This window comes from Balaenoptera musculus, chromosome 2 (genome assembly GCF_009873245.2).
Source record: "Balaenoptera musculus isolate JJ_BM4_2016_0621 chromosome 2, mBalMus1.pri.v3, whole genome shotgun sequence".
NCBI classification, from domain to species: domain Eukaryota; kingdom Metazoa; phylum Chordata; class Mammalia; order Artiodactyla; family Balaenopteridae; genus Balaenoptera; species Balaenoptera musculus.
In genome coordinates this window covers 38,965,579-38,980,492 of record NC_045786.1, presented here as the reverse complement: position 1 = coordinate 38,980,492, position 14,914 = coordinate 38,965,579, and positions in this window count along the sequence as shown.

Below are 14,914 nucleotides of genomic sequence, written 5' to 3'. Positions count from 1 at the left end.
CACCTTGCTCCTTGATCCCTAACACAGTACACTTTCCACCGCAGGGAGACAGAGTACAGGGGGCCCACCACAGAAGGTCGCGAGGAGTTCAGCCCTGCCAGCCAGGGGACAGGCGAATGTCTATTAGTTCAGTCTTTTCTCCGTCCGTTCAGTCACCCACACTCTAAGCTACCATTGTGCCTTAGGAACAAATAATCCATAATCACAATCACAATAGCTAAATCTATTGGACGTTTACTGTGTACCTGGCCCCGTGCTAAACTCCTACATACCTTCTTTCTTTAATCCTCAGAACGACTCTGAGTGTATCATCCTCACTTTATTTAGTTAGTTTTTTACATACTATCAATAGAGTATATATGTCAGTCCCAATTTCCCAGTTCATCCCACCCTATCCTCACTTTATTCTTCCCCATTTACAGGCAAGAAAACTGAGACTCAAGTTCCTGCCAAGGAGGCCAAGGTCCTGCAGCAGTTAGTCAAGAGCAGACCAGTACTCTAACCCAGGTATGTTCAATTCCAAAGCACGTAGTCTTTACCATTAAACTCTCCTGCCTTGATGATGCACTGTACACCACCCCTGGCCCCCAGAGCTCAGCCTGGTGGGAAAGATATGCAAGGAAACAGACCATTACAGAAGACCTATAGGAATACTAGCTCAGGCGAGAAGGGCTAGTCCAAACAGGGCAAGTAGGTCATAAAGAACTTAAGAGATGGTCTTTGAGTTCAGTCTTTAAAAAAAAAAGTAAAAGTTAGCCAGATGGCGGAAGGGGATCTGCTCCCTGACTGAACTGAAAGATTCTTCAGAATGGGAGGAGGTGAGAGTGTGTGCATGTGTGTGTGTGTACGTGTGTGTGTGTGTGTTTCAGTCTGACTGCTGATTTAGGGAACAAGGAGGCAAGGCTTGGCACTAGAGACTTCAGTAGATATGGGGGTCTTGCCATTGGTGTCAGCTACTGACCTCGATAATTTAATAGCCACCCATATTTACTGAGAGCCTACGTTAGTGATATCTTACACGTCACTATAGCTTTGAGGGTGTCAAAGCTCATTTGATCCCCACCATGATGCGACCCAGACACGTTGTTTTTCAGATGGGGAAACTGAGGCTCAGTGAGATTAAAACACTTGTCAATGTGCATGTCACTGACTCAATTCCTGGGACTTAAAGACTTTCAGGGTAGATGAGACATGCCTTTAAGAGAATCTATGGCAGCCACTAATCCAATTCATGACTCCCCTCCAAACGTCCCTCCAAAGTAGTTGCTACCTTTTGTTTGGACACACTTAATGGAAGGTAACTCATTATCTTCTAAAACACCTCATCTGTCCTCAGAGAGATTTCACAATTACTGACAAGTTCTTCCTTTTTTTTTTGATGTAAATTTACTTATTTTATTTATTTATTTTTGGCTGCATTGGGTCTTTGTTGCTGCACACGGGCTCTCTCTAGTTGCAGCGAGTGGGGGGCTACTCTTCATTGTGGTGCGTGGGCTTCTCATTGTGGTGGCTTCTCCTGTGGCGGAGCACGGGCTCTAGGCACGCAGCCTTCAGTAGTTGTGGCACGCAGGCTCAGTAGTTGTAGCTGGCAGGCTCTAGAGCGCAGGCTCAGTAGCCGTGGCGCACGGGCTTTGTTGCTCTGCGGCATGTGGGATCTTCCTGGACCAGGGCTCGAACCCATGTCCCCTGCATTGGCAGGTGGATTCTTAACCACTGCGCCACCAGGGAAGTCTCTCTTCCTTATTTTGAGGATAACTGTCTCCAGGTTCTTTGATCCATCACTCCAGTTCCCTCGGGGGGCCCTAGAGAGCAGCATCACTCTCTTCCAGAGGTCAGCCCTTCAACATTTTGGAAGAGACCCCTGGGTCTTAGCCAGGAGGCCTCAGGCATATGGTGAGGTTGCCCATGGAGGCCTTTGTCCCACTGCCCTGCTCCCTCTGGTCCTGCCCGGTGTGTCTGACATCAGGCCAACACATGTCTGCTTCCAGCACTCGAGGAGGGGGGCACTGTTTGCAGATCCCAGAGCCTCTGCCTGGTGGCCCAGCCCCAGGGGCACTTGCCCAACCAGGTCCTCGGACTTGCTCCAGCCAGTGTGGTCCTCTCCCTCGTGCCAGCGTTGTCTGCTGCTAGCTCTGCTCTTCTCTCCCTTTCCCTGTGCTAGTGAGAGAGGGTTAGGAACGAGGCGGCAGCAAAATGCCCTACTGTTCAGGCCTGCAACCCACTGGCGTGACTCTCTCGCGGAACGTGTGGACCCCTGACTTACCGGGGCCCGCCCTGGGTAAACGTCTCGTGCTGGGAGACCACGAGCTGTCCTTTCAGAACATACATTTCCGTGAGGCCCAGGTTTGGTTCCCAGAACAGCAATAAAGGAAGGACCCACACCTTCCCTCAGCACCTCTTGCTCAGCCAGTGTTGACAGAAGAGCCACGTGACACAAGAGTGAGTAAGGCAGGGGCCTGGAATGAGTAAGAGAGGGAGCAGAAAGCCACGTTCCCTTGCTGGTCATCACCTGGGACAACGCCGGGTGTTGTCCGCACACCCCTTCCCCTGCTTCCCATTGCGGGGCCGTGGTTTTCCAGCGGAAGCTTGTGTGTTGTTGGGTTGAATCCTGCTCAGTCCCCCACCCACTAAGGGCCTGCCCCCAGGAGAACGTCTCCTGCCTGGGCTCAGAGGGCAGCAGCTAAAGACACCCTCCCTGGCGTCTTCCTCTCCCTCCCTCCTCTGCCCAGCCCCTTGGTCAGATCGTGGTAGTGCAGGGAGGCCTCTGCATCTGGAATCTTCCAGCCCTCCTGTTCCCTTGGCTGAGTGTATTTGTCTTGGCCACCTTCACCTGGGCTTTTTGAAACAGACTTTCTTTCCTTTGCTTTCCCCCAGCAGCTGGCCTCCGCAGCATGGCTCACAGAGTAAGCCTTGTTTTCAGGGAGCCACAGAACCCCCCGCTCTACGAGGCAGCCCACCCGTGTCTGCACCCTCACAGCCGCATTTCGCTGAGGCCACCGAGAGCAGCCATGGACAGAGGACTGCGAGAGTCAGGGCCTGAGACCAGAGAGCCAGGATGGGGGACAGAGAGGCCGAAGTTATCGGGAGCGGGAAGAGATGAGCCAGTGCACATCACAGCAGGCACACGGCTCCGTTACATTGAGATGTGTTGGAGGAAAACAGGGATCGAATGGAGAAAGTCAAGTCCCAAAACCACAAGGGGGGAGCCAAGCTAGTCTAGAGGGAGACCCTAGGAAGAAGGGACCTGCATTCAGGTCCCCATCTGCCCCTTATTATCTATAAGGGCCCCTGTGCCCTATTCCTAATCTGTAACGTGGGCACAATAATAATATTCTACTTGCTCCAGGGTAAGGAACTGGACTTCTTGAGGCACTTTCCAGTTGGAAAACCTATGACTTAATAGTTTTTTTTAAATGCCAACAAAAGGTTATTTGTGTGCAAACAGAACATTGACATAAGGAGGTGTGCCTGGGTCAGGGGTGGGGAGCAGTTTTCTGCCTCGTGAATTTCAGATCACTGGTAAGGACTAAATCAGTCTGATCACAGCCAGTCTTCCTTGGGCAGATGGTTTCTGAATGGAGGGGCCTTTATGGTTCTGAGTCCACTGCCCCTCCCAGGAACACAGGGGAGAGGGCAGACGTTCCCCTGAAGCCCCCAGCCTTGGCCTGACCTTCTGCTCCCTCTTCCTGCTCTGCTAATGCCTCCCTGCCCCGGACTCTGTCCACGGCCAGCTGGCCCACGGAGCAAGCTTGGTGCCCCGGATTGACTCCTCTGCTCCGAGAGCAGTTCTGGGCTTGCTCTGGAGGTGTGTGCTGTCACAAGCCCGTGCCTGAGGCTCAGGAAGCCTGGGGCTGGCGGGAAGGTCCTGTCCACTCCGTCTCCCATGCCATGGAGGGAGGGATGGCCCCTCATCCTCAAGGTCCAACCCCCCACTGCACCTTGGGGTGCCCTCCTGGTCAAAGAATTCCCTTCCAGGTGTACCTGCACCCTGCCCCGCCTCCCTCCAAGGTGGGCACCATTTCCCATTGCATCTCTGCAGGGCTCAGGTATTTCTCTGTGTGGGTCCCTGGCCCTTGCTGTGACCTCTGACTAAAAGTGCTGACGGCCCAGCTGTCCTCCTCACAGCTTCACAGCTGCTGGCCCTCGTTCAGACCAAAGAATCCCATCTCCTTGACACCTCCTCCTGCCCATCCTGCATCCTCTTCATTCCACACTGCCCTTCTCTTCTCTTGGTCGGTTCTAATAGGCGTTGTCTATTTCTTGCCATTTGATCTACAGTAAATTCTCATTATTCTCTGTAGTTATGTTCCGTAAGGTCGCTGTGAACACTGAATTAGCAAATACTGAAACATTGCTCCTCGGGGAAGTATGGGGTTAGGCTCCTGCCAGCCTCTGGTCACAACATTTTCATCGACCATCAGTACGTAACCTTGCTTTATGTGCGTTCCTGTTTAAGGGCATCTTATTTAATAGATGTAGTTGATTCATTAGCATTGAATCCACAGTCAACAGCACTATGACTCATGGTTGAACTAAGCTTATCTAAAGCATGTATTTTCTCCATAAGGCACATCACAGCCTTCTTGCTCCTAGGAAGGCTAGACAGCACTTCAGTGCTATGCTTGGGGGCCATCCTAAACAGCAAAATCACCCACACAAAGTACAGATATGTAAAAAACGTGTCACTAAATAGAGCAAAAAAGGCCGCTTATTTATAGTATGAGAGCTGAGATAAGAAGGCAGGGCATCACCTTGTCCCACCTCAGTAAGAACACGTGGGTAGGCAAATTCCAGAAAATGTAACCCATGAATACAGAGGATCATTGTGTGCTGCTCTGGCACTCCCCACTCCCTTTCTGCACCAAATCTTCCTGGATCCTCTCTGCTATGTCCCACCTTAAGTCTGTTCTAGCCTCACTTTTTCACACAACAAATACTTATTGAGCAACAAGTACACATCGGGCAGTGTGTTAAGGACTTTCCGACTCCAAAATAAGGATCGGATCCTGTCCTCCAGTAGCTTATAGTCTAGGTTAGGGTTATCACACAGTTTCTGTAAAGGATCAAACAGTAATTATTTGCAGCTTTGCGGGCTTTGTGGTCTCTGTCACAGCCATCTAACTGCTGCCATAGGCCACAGGTAAATGAAGAACTGTTACACAAAACAGGTGTCCCTCCACTGACTCTGGACTAGAAGAGTCTTGTCTCCTGTCTCTGCTGTCTCCTGCTTCTTTCCCCCTGGGCTCATCACTTTCCCCGAGAATCATCCGTTTTTGCCTGCCTCTGCTGGAAATCCTCCCCCAACGATGCCTGGGACTCAAGAGCAGGGTTCAGGACTCCTCTGTTCTCTGCCATGTCAGGGTCTAGCACAGCAGGGGACATTCATTTGCTGGATAGACAAACAAGTACATAGATTAGTGTCTTATATTTATGACCGCACAGGACCCAACTATTGACACCAGCACACTTTTAAAGTATTTCAAGCCAACTCCATGATTTTATTTATTTATTATTTTTTTAAAATGAGGTATCCTAGTATTTTCTTTTAACTTTCTTTTATTTTTGGCCACGTTGGGTCTTCGCTGCTGAACGCGGGCTTTCTCTAGTTGCGGCGAGCAGGAGCTACTCTTTGTTGCGGTGCGTGGGCTTCTCATTGTGGTGGCTTCTCTTGTTGCGGAGCACGGGCTCTAGGCATGCAGGCTTCAGTGGTTGTGGCATGTAGGCTCAGTAGTTGTGGCTCGCGGGCCCTGGAGCACAGGCTCAGTAGTTGTGGCACACAGGCTTAGCTGCTCCTCGGCATACGGGATCTTCCCGGACCAGGGCTCGAACCCGTGTTGCCTGCATTGGCAGACGGATTCTTAACCACTGCGCCACCAGGGAAGTCCTCCACGATTATATTTAAAAACAGACACCTCTGGGGCCCTGTCTGGAAGCAGCCCTGAAAAAACACAAGCACTTCTTCAGGGATGAGGTATCTGCTAGCCCTCCATCCGCACATTTTCCTCAGGGAAGGGTCCCGAAGGGCACCATGGGCATACAATTGAGACAGTGAAAGGGGGATCCTCCTCCTTATTTTATCCTCTTTTTCCTCCTCATTGTTTTTTCTCTACTTCTTTTTCTTCCCCTTCCCCTCCCCAGGGAAAGCCACGTAGGCAGGAGGCTGCTGAGGGTTGCCTCTGGCCTAGGGTTTCAGGGAGCAGGGGGGCAGAAGTCCCTGATTCTGGGTTGTCCCACCCAGCTCTTCCTCACCCAGTGGGCATAACATTCCCTTGCACTTGGCTGGAGACTCCTGGGATTATATCTCCTGGAGACTCAGCACAGCTGCAGGCAGCTGGATTCAGATCCAAGGGAGGGCAAGGACTCCCAATAAAGGCCTGTCACCAACATAAAGCAATGACCCCTACCCACCCACCCCCCGCCAGGGAAGGAGATACTAGGGGATGGGCCAAATGAGTCAGGAAGAAAGTTAATTCCCAGCCCCCACTTAAATCCCACTGCACAGATCTGCCTCTGTGGTTAAAGGCAGTCCCAATCCTGGAGCCCCGTGGCTCTGGCCCCGTGAATGTGTGTGTGTGCACACACACGCACGTACAAACGTGGTCTCATGGTCTGCAGGGCAGAAAAGGAATCTCAAGTTGGTTTAGGGTTTCTTCTCAATATGTCACTTCTACCTATAAAGTCTCCACCCAATAGGGAAAGATTGAGAAAATCTGGGACATGAATCCAGGGGCTCAGGGGTTGAGGGGAACCATGGGTTGGTGTGAAGATGAGTCATCTTTCACACTTGCTCATGAGCCTTCCACAGGTCCGTACAAAATGCAGCCTCACATCACCCTTCAAGGCTGGGCTCCATAAGGGGAGCCCAAAGGGGGCTGGCCCAACACCACACAGAGGACAGAAACCCGAAAAGATAGAGAAGATGGGAGGGGACACAATGGAACAAGCTCTGGCTGAGGGCCCTTCACACCTGCACCTCTGGAGGTAGCTCCCATATGATGGCAGCCTCAGGGACCACAGCAGACAGGGGAGGACCCATGAAGATGCTGTGTGGATCCAGGCCCTCCTGGAACAGAAGGCCAGGACTACTCAAAGACCATGTGAACACTGAGGTCTACAACAACCCCATGTCTGAGGAATGGAAGCACGGGAGGGGCACACGGTGACTAGTTATGAAGACTCGGGCAGCACTGAGTTAGGCAGATGTGGCTGTGTGACCTGGGCCCATCCAAGCTCCAAACTCTTCATCCGTACCATGCACTAACACCAGCATCTCCCTCACAGGTTTGTTGGGAGGATTAATTACATAAGGCTTAGCACAGTGCTTGCCATGTAGTAAGTCTGCAAAATCTTAGCAGCCGTGATGACAAAAATAATAATGATGATCCTAAAACTCTTTTTAGCTTTTGGGAATAAAAAATTTGATCCAAGTTTTCATTTTTACAGTCCCCTTTCTTGTCAGCTCTAGTTGTCTCTTCTATAAGATGAGATGGCTCAGCCCAATGAACCCTAAGATTGCTTCTAGAAATAATGATTTAGGACTCTAGGAGTTTCCACATTCTGGGACTCTACAGAAAGTAATTAATGCCCTGATACAGTACGGGAAAGATCCAATTGTCCCGAGACTGCTCAGAGCAGAAATGGAAATAACCCAGCTAAAACAGAAACAGGTTGTATTACTCTGGATTTTTAACAGCCTCCTACCTGATGCCTCATCTCCTCTCTTGACCTTCATTGCCGGGGTGATTATGCTGAGAAAATAAGTGTCTTGCAAAGCAGCCTATCCCGCCAATACGCTCCCAGCGGTGGTGACCCACTGTTCTGACTTTTATCACCGTGCATTAGTTTTGCCTCATATAAATGGAACCAAACTGTGTGCATTCTTTTGTCTGTCTTCTTTTCCTCCACATGTTTTTGAGAGTCATTCATGTCGTTGTGCTTATCCATAGTTCATTCTTCTTATTTCTGGGTAGTATTCCATTGTATAGAGGTACCACAGTTTGTCTCTCCATTCATGGACACTTGGGCTGTTTTCATTGTAGGACTATGATGAATAAAGCTGCTATGATTTACCACAAAAGCTCCATTGCTCTTCAATGGGAGAAAAATGTCTTGCAATAAATGATGGTGGAGCCATTGGATATCTACTTGGAAAAAAATTAACCTTTACCCTTAACTTACACTTCACACAAAAATTAATTCAAAGTGGATCACAGGCCTTAATTAGGAAAGTAAAACAATCTTTTATGAGAAAGCATAAGACAATATCTTCACGACCTTGGGAAGGGCAAGAATGTCTTAAAGAGGACACAAAAGGCATTAAGCATTAAAAAATTTAAAAAGTGGACTTCATTTCAATCAATAACCTGTTCATCAAAAGACACTATTAAGAAAACAAATAGATAAGCCAAAGACTGAGAGATGTTTGCAATACATATATCTGACAAAGAAGTCTTATTTAGAATGTTTACTTTTAAAACTCCACAAGTCAGTGATAAGGAGAGAAACAACTCAATTAAAAAATAGGGAAAATATTTGAACAGGAACTTTAAAAAAGATATCCAAAATGGCTACTTTGAAAAAATCCCCAACATCAAATACTTGTCAGAGAAATGTAAATAATAACACAATGAGACACTCCTACGTACCCACCAGAAAGACTGAAATTAAAAAGATGGGCAATCCCAAGTATTGGGGAGGATGTGGAGAAACGGAACCCTCAGACACTGCTGGTGGGAGGGTAAGTTGTTTCAGCTGCTTTGGAAAAACATTTGGTAGAATCCACTAAAGGTAAATAGCACTCCATGACCCAGCAATTCCACCTCTAGATGTAGAGCCAACAGAAAGGAGTATAAATATTCACCAAAAGACATGAAAAAGAACGTCCAGAGCAATTTTATTCGCAATATCCAGCATACTTGAAAGTATAAAATAGAAATGTCTTCTAAGCTGACTTTAGTCTTAGGTTCAAGAGGACACAGAGCACCAGAAAGGACTATGCAGGAGGCTGCACATCTTGGTCCAGGAAGGAGACTGGTAACAAAAGGGAATGAAAGCAGGTGGTCCCTGGAAGGGCACTGCTTAGATCTGCTTAGATGATGAAGCTAGAGGTGGGGGTGGTCCTGATCTGAGCTACCTAAGGGAGCCCTGTCAAGCTATATATGAGCTTGAGAGCAGCAGTCCATCAACTGGGCCCTGACATTGCCCCTTGCTTAAACGGAGTGTATGTACCCTGTTGGAAAGGACAGGGGAAAGACGAAAGCTCTGCCAGAGAGGCCAGGGAGAATGAAATCTTTGAGGGGAAACTTCTCCCTTTTATGTGTCATGAGTAGGCACCCACCATCCAATGAGACTCTTGAACACTGGGATCCAGTTCACTGGTCCGAAGCCACAGTGGAGCTGGTTCTGCTTCCAGAGAGCTGGACCTTCAGCCACCTCGCTGCCCTCTATGCTGCTCAGCTCCTCTCCTCCCACAGACACAGCCAGGGAAGGACGGTGTGGGCTGGGGATCCTGGAAACCCCTGGGCCAGGAGCACGTGTCCACCCATGTTGATTGTGCGCGTCCAACAGGACACCTTTTCTGAAAGCAGAAATAACCTCATCCAAACACAGAATGGAAGAGATGTTTGACAAGGAGATACACAAGCATTTCCTGGGGCAGGCACTATAGCTTTAGAAGCCACAGGGAAAGGACACACACGGGGCTTGGTCCTGAGTGACCTGGATCTTACACAGGAAATATCTGGGTAAACCTCTCACCTCTGCACACATACTAGATTAAACTGTACCTCCTGGTGATAGGGTCAGAACCAAAAAAAAGCTGTCATTTTTAGTAAGAGGAACTATTGGAAAATATTGTTAGGGAAAAATATAAATAAATAGAAAACTTTTCTGCTTTAAGAGTAACTAGTCCACGGGAAGCCACAAGACTATTTAAAATGTCATATTGAAAGTCCAGGAAAGATTTGGAGCTAGGGCTCCAAAATAGCTGCTAAATAATGAACCTGTTTGGCTGGGCTGGTGAAACTGCAGATCTTCGTAGAGGAAAAGGTATGTTTTCAAAAATGGTAAGTGGGTCTGAGGAAGCATAGGAACCCAGAAGCCCCCCACCCTAGAGAGGCAGCTGGTGCTCCCCAGGCAGGGCGCTGAGTCTAACCAACCCAGACGCCTGCACCGCTTCCTGATCCGCCCAAGCCCCTGGTGTTTTCCTCCTCTGTTCGTTCTAAAAGGCAAGCTCCTCTCTGTAGAAGCATGAATTCTCTCATCCACAAGCCTCTCTTTTATGAGCTGTATTAATAACGTTTATAGGTCAAAAACATAATTGAAGGAACTTCTTACAGGAGATATCTCAAACCAATAGTACAAGCTATTTCAAGTCAGAGATGAAGCCATGGCCCCTCCCCTTGTGGAGATCTCAGTTTAGGGGGTGATAATGGGGGCACTTAACCTGACAGTTACAGTGGAGTGTGATAAATGCTCTAATTGATGGAGTATAGGGGGCTTTGGGAGCCCAGTGGAAGGCATCTAGTCCCCTCTGGGGTATCACGGAAGACTTCTAGGGACCCAGTGCCTGAACTGGGTCTTGAGCCTGAAGAAGAAGAGAAGGAAGGGCATTCCAAGAGGAGAAGCCTCAAGTGCAAAGGCACAGAGCTGTGATTGTTTGGCAGATGGCAGGGGCCTGAGGGAGGGAAGCAGGATGGTGAGAGAGGCCAAATCTGAGAAAGAATTGTATGCCCTGCTCCTCTTCTGAATTTACCCTGAAGGCACATACATAGGAATCGGATGAGTAACTGACAGTATGCTTTTCATGAAGTGGAGCCCCGTTCGACTCACTCCCATTCCCCAACGATAAAGGCATTATTACACACGGGGAAAGAGTGATTAAGCCCATCAGAGCACCCAGGAACTGAGACTGAAAAGAGATTTACATATTTGTCTTGTTCATTCTCAAGAGCACTGAGAAGAAGAGAGAAAGTGTTCATGTCATGAAGAATGTGAAGAAGGTTCAGCACGTCAAAATGGTGGAAGCAGGGAGTAACCCCAACAAGCTTAGAAAGGGATGCTTTGGGGGGGAAAAAAAAACAGGAAGCAGTACTTTGCCCAGGAAGCTGCAAACATCTGGAATTAATCCACCCTAGAGATGGTAGGGAGGCAAACAAAAATTGGTTCAAGGAGGGTTTTGATAATTTCAGGGGTGGGAGAGTCACAGTGATTATTAAGGGAAGCTGGGGATGTTTGGCACTTACGCCGAACCACCTGAGGTTGGAGCCTTGGGGCACCAGCATGCTTTCCCAGCAAGCCTGCAGACAGGGCAGACCAAGGGTTGGGCTGGACTGACCACTCACCCAACCCAGCTTGGCACCGCTCCTGCTTCCTGCATCACTGACCTCAAGCCTGGGGGACCCTGGTTCTGATAATGATAGGGAAGCAGGACTCAGAGTGGGAGCTGCTGAGCCGGTGGCGCCACCCTCTGAACCGATCACATGCTCTCTTCCCCCACTACTCACATATGTGCCAAGCTCTAGTGCCCAAGAAAGGCTGTGAATGTCCTTGTCCATGGGCTTGAGCGCTATCTGACTTTACTTTCTTAATACAAGTCTCCTTGTCTCAGCAGGAAGAGGCTCATGTTTACACGGATATCATTTACGGGCAAGGGCCAGATATGAGGTTTCTATGTTCAGTGTCGAAGGTAGGGACATGGAAACAGTTAAGAAAAATCTGATAATAATGAGGAGGAGGCACTAAGGATAGAGGCGAAAGAAATAAAGAGCAGTGGTCATAATGGTGGCGTTGATGAGTGAGAATAAGACATGGAAGTAACAGTGGAGAAGACAGAAGTGGAAGCGCTAATAATGGAGGTGGTGACGGTAGAAGTGGGAGGGAAGATAATGGAGCAGTAGTGGGGGTGAAGAAGGAGATGAAGTCAGTGGAAGCAAAATTAGAGGTGGTGATAATTGTGTTGGAGGAAGTGACAGTGAAGGTAACAGAGCATTGGTGGTGGAAGTGGTAGTGGAAGTTGTGAACCAGTGATGGTACAGGTGATGTAGGAGATGAAGATAAAGGTAGAGGTGCTGGTGGTGGTGATGATAGTGGTGTTAGTTAGTGAAGGTGAGGAACAGGGATGGTGGAGGTGACGAAGGCACTGGAGGTGGTGGTGGAGGTGATGATTAATGGAAGCAATCACTGCAGTGAAGGTGAGGAATAAAGAAGAAGGAAGTCAGTTGTGAGCTGCAGCAGTCAGGGAGGGATTCCTGGAATGTGTGAGTCTTGAACCAGAATTTACAGACTTGTAAAATTTAGAGAGGAGAGAGTAGGACATTCCAAGCCAGGGATACGTTAGTGAGAATTTGCAGGGGAAGAATACATAGGTTGTATTTGTGGGGCAGTGAGGGGAGGGTGAACACTGGGCTGGTGTGGGAAATGAAGTGGAGCAAGGAGAGAACGCCTAGGCGGAGAAGCTCAGACTCTGGGTGGAGAGCCCCAGGAGCCTTGAGCAAGGGTGGACTGTTAGGAAAGAAGGTGTGCTGTGGACAGTCTGGAAATGGAGAGCAGCCAGCTGGAGGTGGGGCATACAGCTCGGAGACTGTGGAACCCCCGGGAGCGCAGTGAAGAGGCGCCACGTGCCAGCAGTGCAGGAGGGTGGCTCAAGCTGGGAGGCTCATTTTACCCTAAATCTTAGCTGATATGTGCCTTCTTTCCTGAGGTCCAGGTTCCAGGCACCAGCCCTCCCTTAACGCCCGAGGAATCAGGATGCATTTTGTCTGGTCCGACCCTTTGTCAGGCCAGACTGCAGTGGTGTACTGCGGCCAACTCGCATGGGCCTATGAGAGCTGTTTTTATGAGAACGTCTTCTCAACTTTGAGTTCAGTAACATCACGTTGGTAGTTTTAAATCAGCCATGGTGAGCGTACTGATACGACGGAGATTGGCAAATGCTACAAACTGGCTTTTCTTTTCCCGGCGATCCAGTTGTTAAACATTTAACAACACACCAATGATTGCACCCCAGGAACCCCAACATGAGCAGGAATGATACTCCCCATGCTAGGCCTGGGAGCATAGTGCATCCCTGCATTCTAATGTCATCTATGGTATGTTTCAAACCTAGCCTGTATTACAGTAATTTTGAACCCCCAATAGGCAGGGAAACTCATTAGGCCTGTATTTTTTTCCCCCAAATTTTTATTATGAAAAAATTACAAATGTGCAGAAAAGTTGAAAAAATAGTACAATGAATATGTATATACTCTATGAATACACACTCAAATTTCCCTCAGTTGCCCCAAGAACGACTTTTTCTGTTTTCTCTCCCAAACAAGGATCCAATTAAAGTTCCCCCATTGCATATGGCTGTTTTGCTCTTTAGTCTCTTTTAATCTAGAGCAGGGAATCTAGATTTTTCAGCAAAGGGCCAGATAGTATTTAAATATTTTATGTTTTTCAGGCCAAGAAGCAAAATCAAGGTAGGTACTTAGATTAACAACCATTTAAAAATATAAAAGCCATTCTTAGATTGTAGCTGTTAAAAAAAAAAAAAAAGCAGCAGTGGGCTAGATTTGTCCTGTGGGCCATAGGTTGCCAACGTCTGATCTAGAGCACTCTCTCCACATTTTGTCCCCCGTGACCAAGGATGTATGACTTGTGCAATTGTATTCAGGAGGACCCAGTGCTTGGTTTGATATCCTGCTATTGCTCTCCTGAAATTCTTAATTTCTCCTGAAATTTTATCTTTTTTTTTTTTTTTAAATTTTTATTTATTTATTTATTTATTTATGGCTGTGTTGGGTCCTCGTTTCCGTGCGAGGGCTTTCTCTAGTTGCGGCAAGTGGGGGCCACGCTTCATCGCGGTGCGCGGGCCTCTCACTATCGTGGCCTCTCTTGTTGCAGAGCACAGGCTCCAGATGCGCAGGTTCAGTAATTGTGGCTCACGGGCCCAGTTGCTCCGCGGCATGTGGGATCTTCCCAGACCAGGGCTCGAACCCGTGTCCCCTATATTGGCAGGCAGATTCTCAACCACTGTGCCACCATGGAAGTCCCTGAAATTTTATCTTTGAACTCGTGTTTTATAAGTGAAGTCTGAGAGGACAATGTGTATGAGCAGAGGAAAAATGCACAATATGTGTGTCTGCTGTCATTCTGCCACCCTTCTGCGTATAGTCCCCAGTAGCCCACAAGCACACAATTCCAGTGAACCCATAATGTATGTTACATCTACGACAGAGTAAGTGGGGCACTTTCGTTCAAACCAGAGGCTTTCTTCAGATGCAGAACAAAGGCAAGAGGGTTCTAAGAAACACACATGACCAAGGAATCCTATCATATCCTTCCTTACTCACCTTAATTCCTTGTAACATGCTTTCCTGTAACTTACCTGAAAATGATGACATATAAGCAAAGGGAAAGACAGAGCAATCTTTTCCTTCCAAGACTTCCTTATTTATAAGTACATGGAAGGTAGAGAGTGTTGGCAAAGTGTATCAAGAAGCAAAATAGAGACTTCCCTGGTGGTCCCGTGGTAAAGAATCCGCCTTCCAATGAAGGGGACATGGGTTCGATCCCTGGTCAGGGAACTAAGATCCCACATGCCGCAGGGCAACTAAGTCTGCGTGCCACAACTACTGAGTTCACGTGCCTCAACAAAGATCCCGTGTGCCGCAACTAAGACCTGATGCAGCCAAAAAAAAAAAAAAAAAGAAATGAAATAAAAGCAGCTGTTATTTTTGTGCTGCAATCCCACTCTTCTGGTAATAACCAAATACACATGTATGTACAAACTATGAACTACAAGTTGTATCATTTTGGTGATTCCACATATGAATTAAGTACTTTTTAATTTGTGGTTAAAAGTGGCATTGCACAAAATAAAGATGGACGGGAAAATTCATGCTAATAATGCTCATTCCTCTTTACTTAAAAT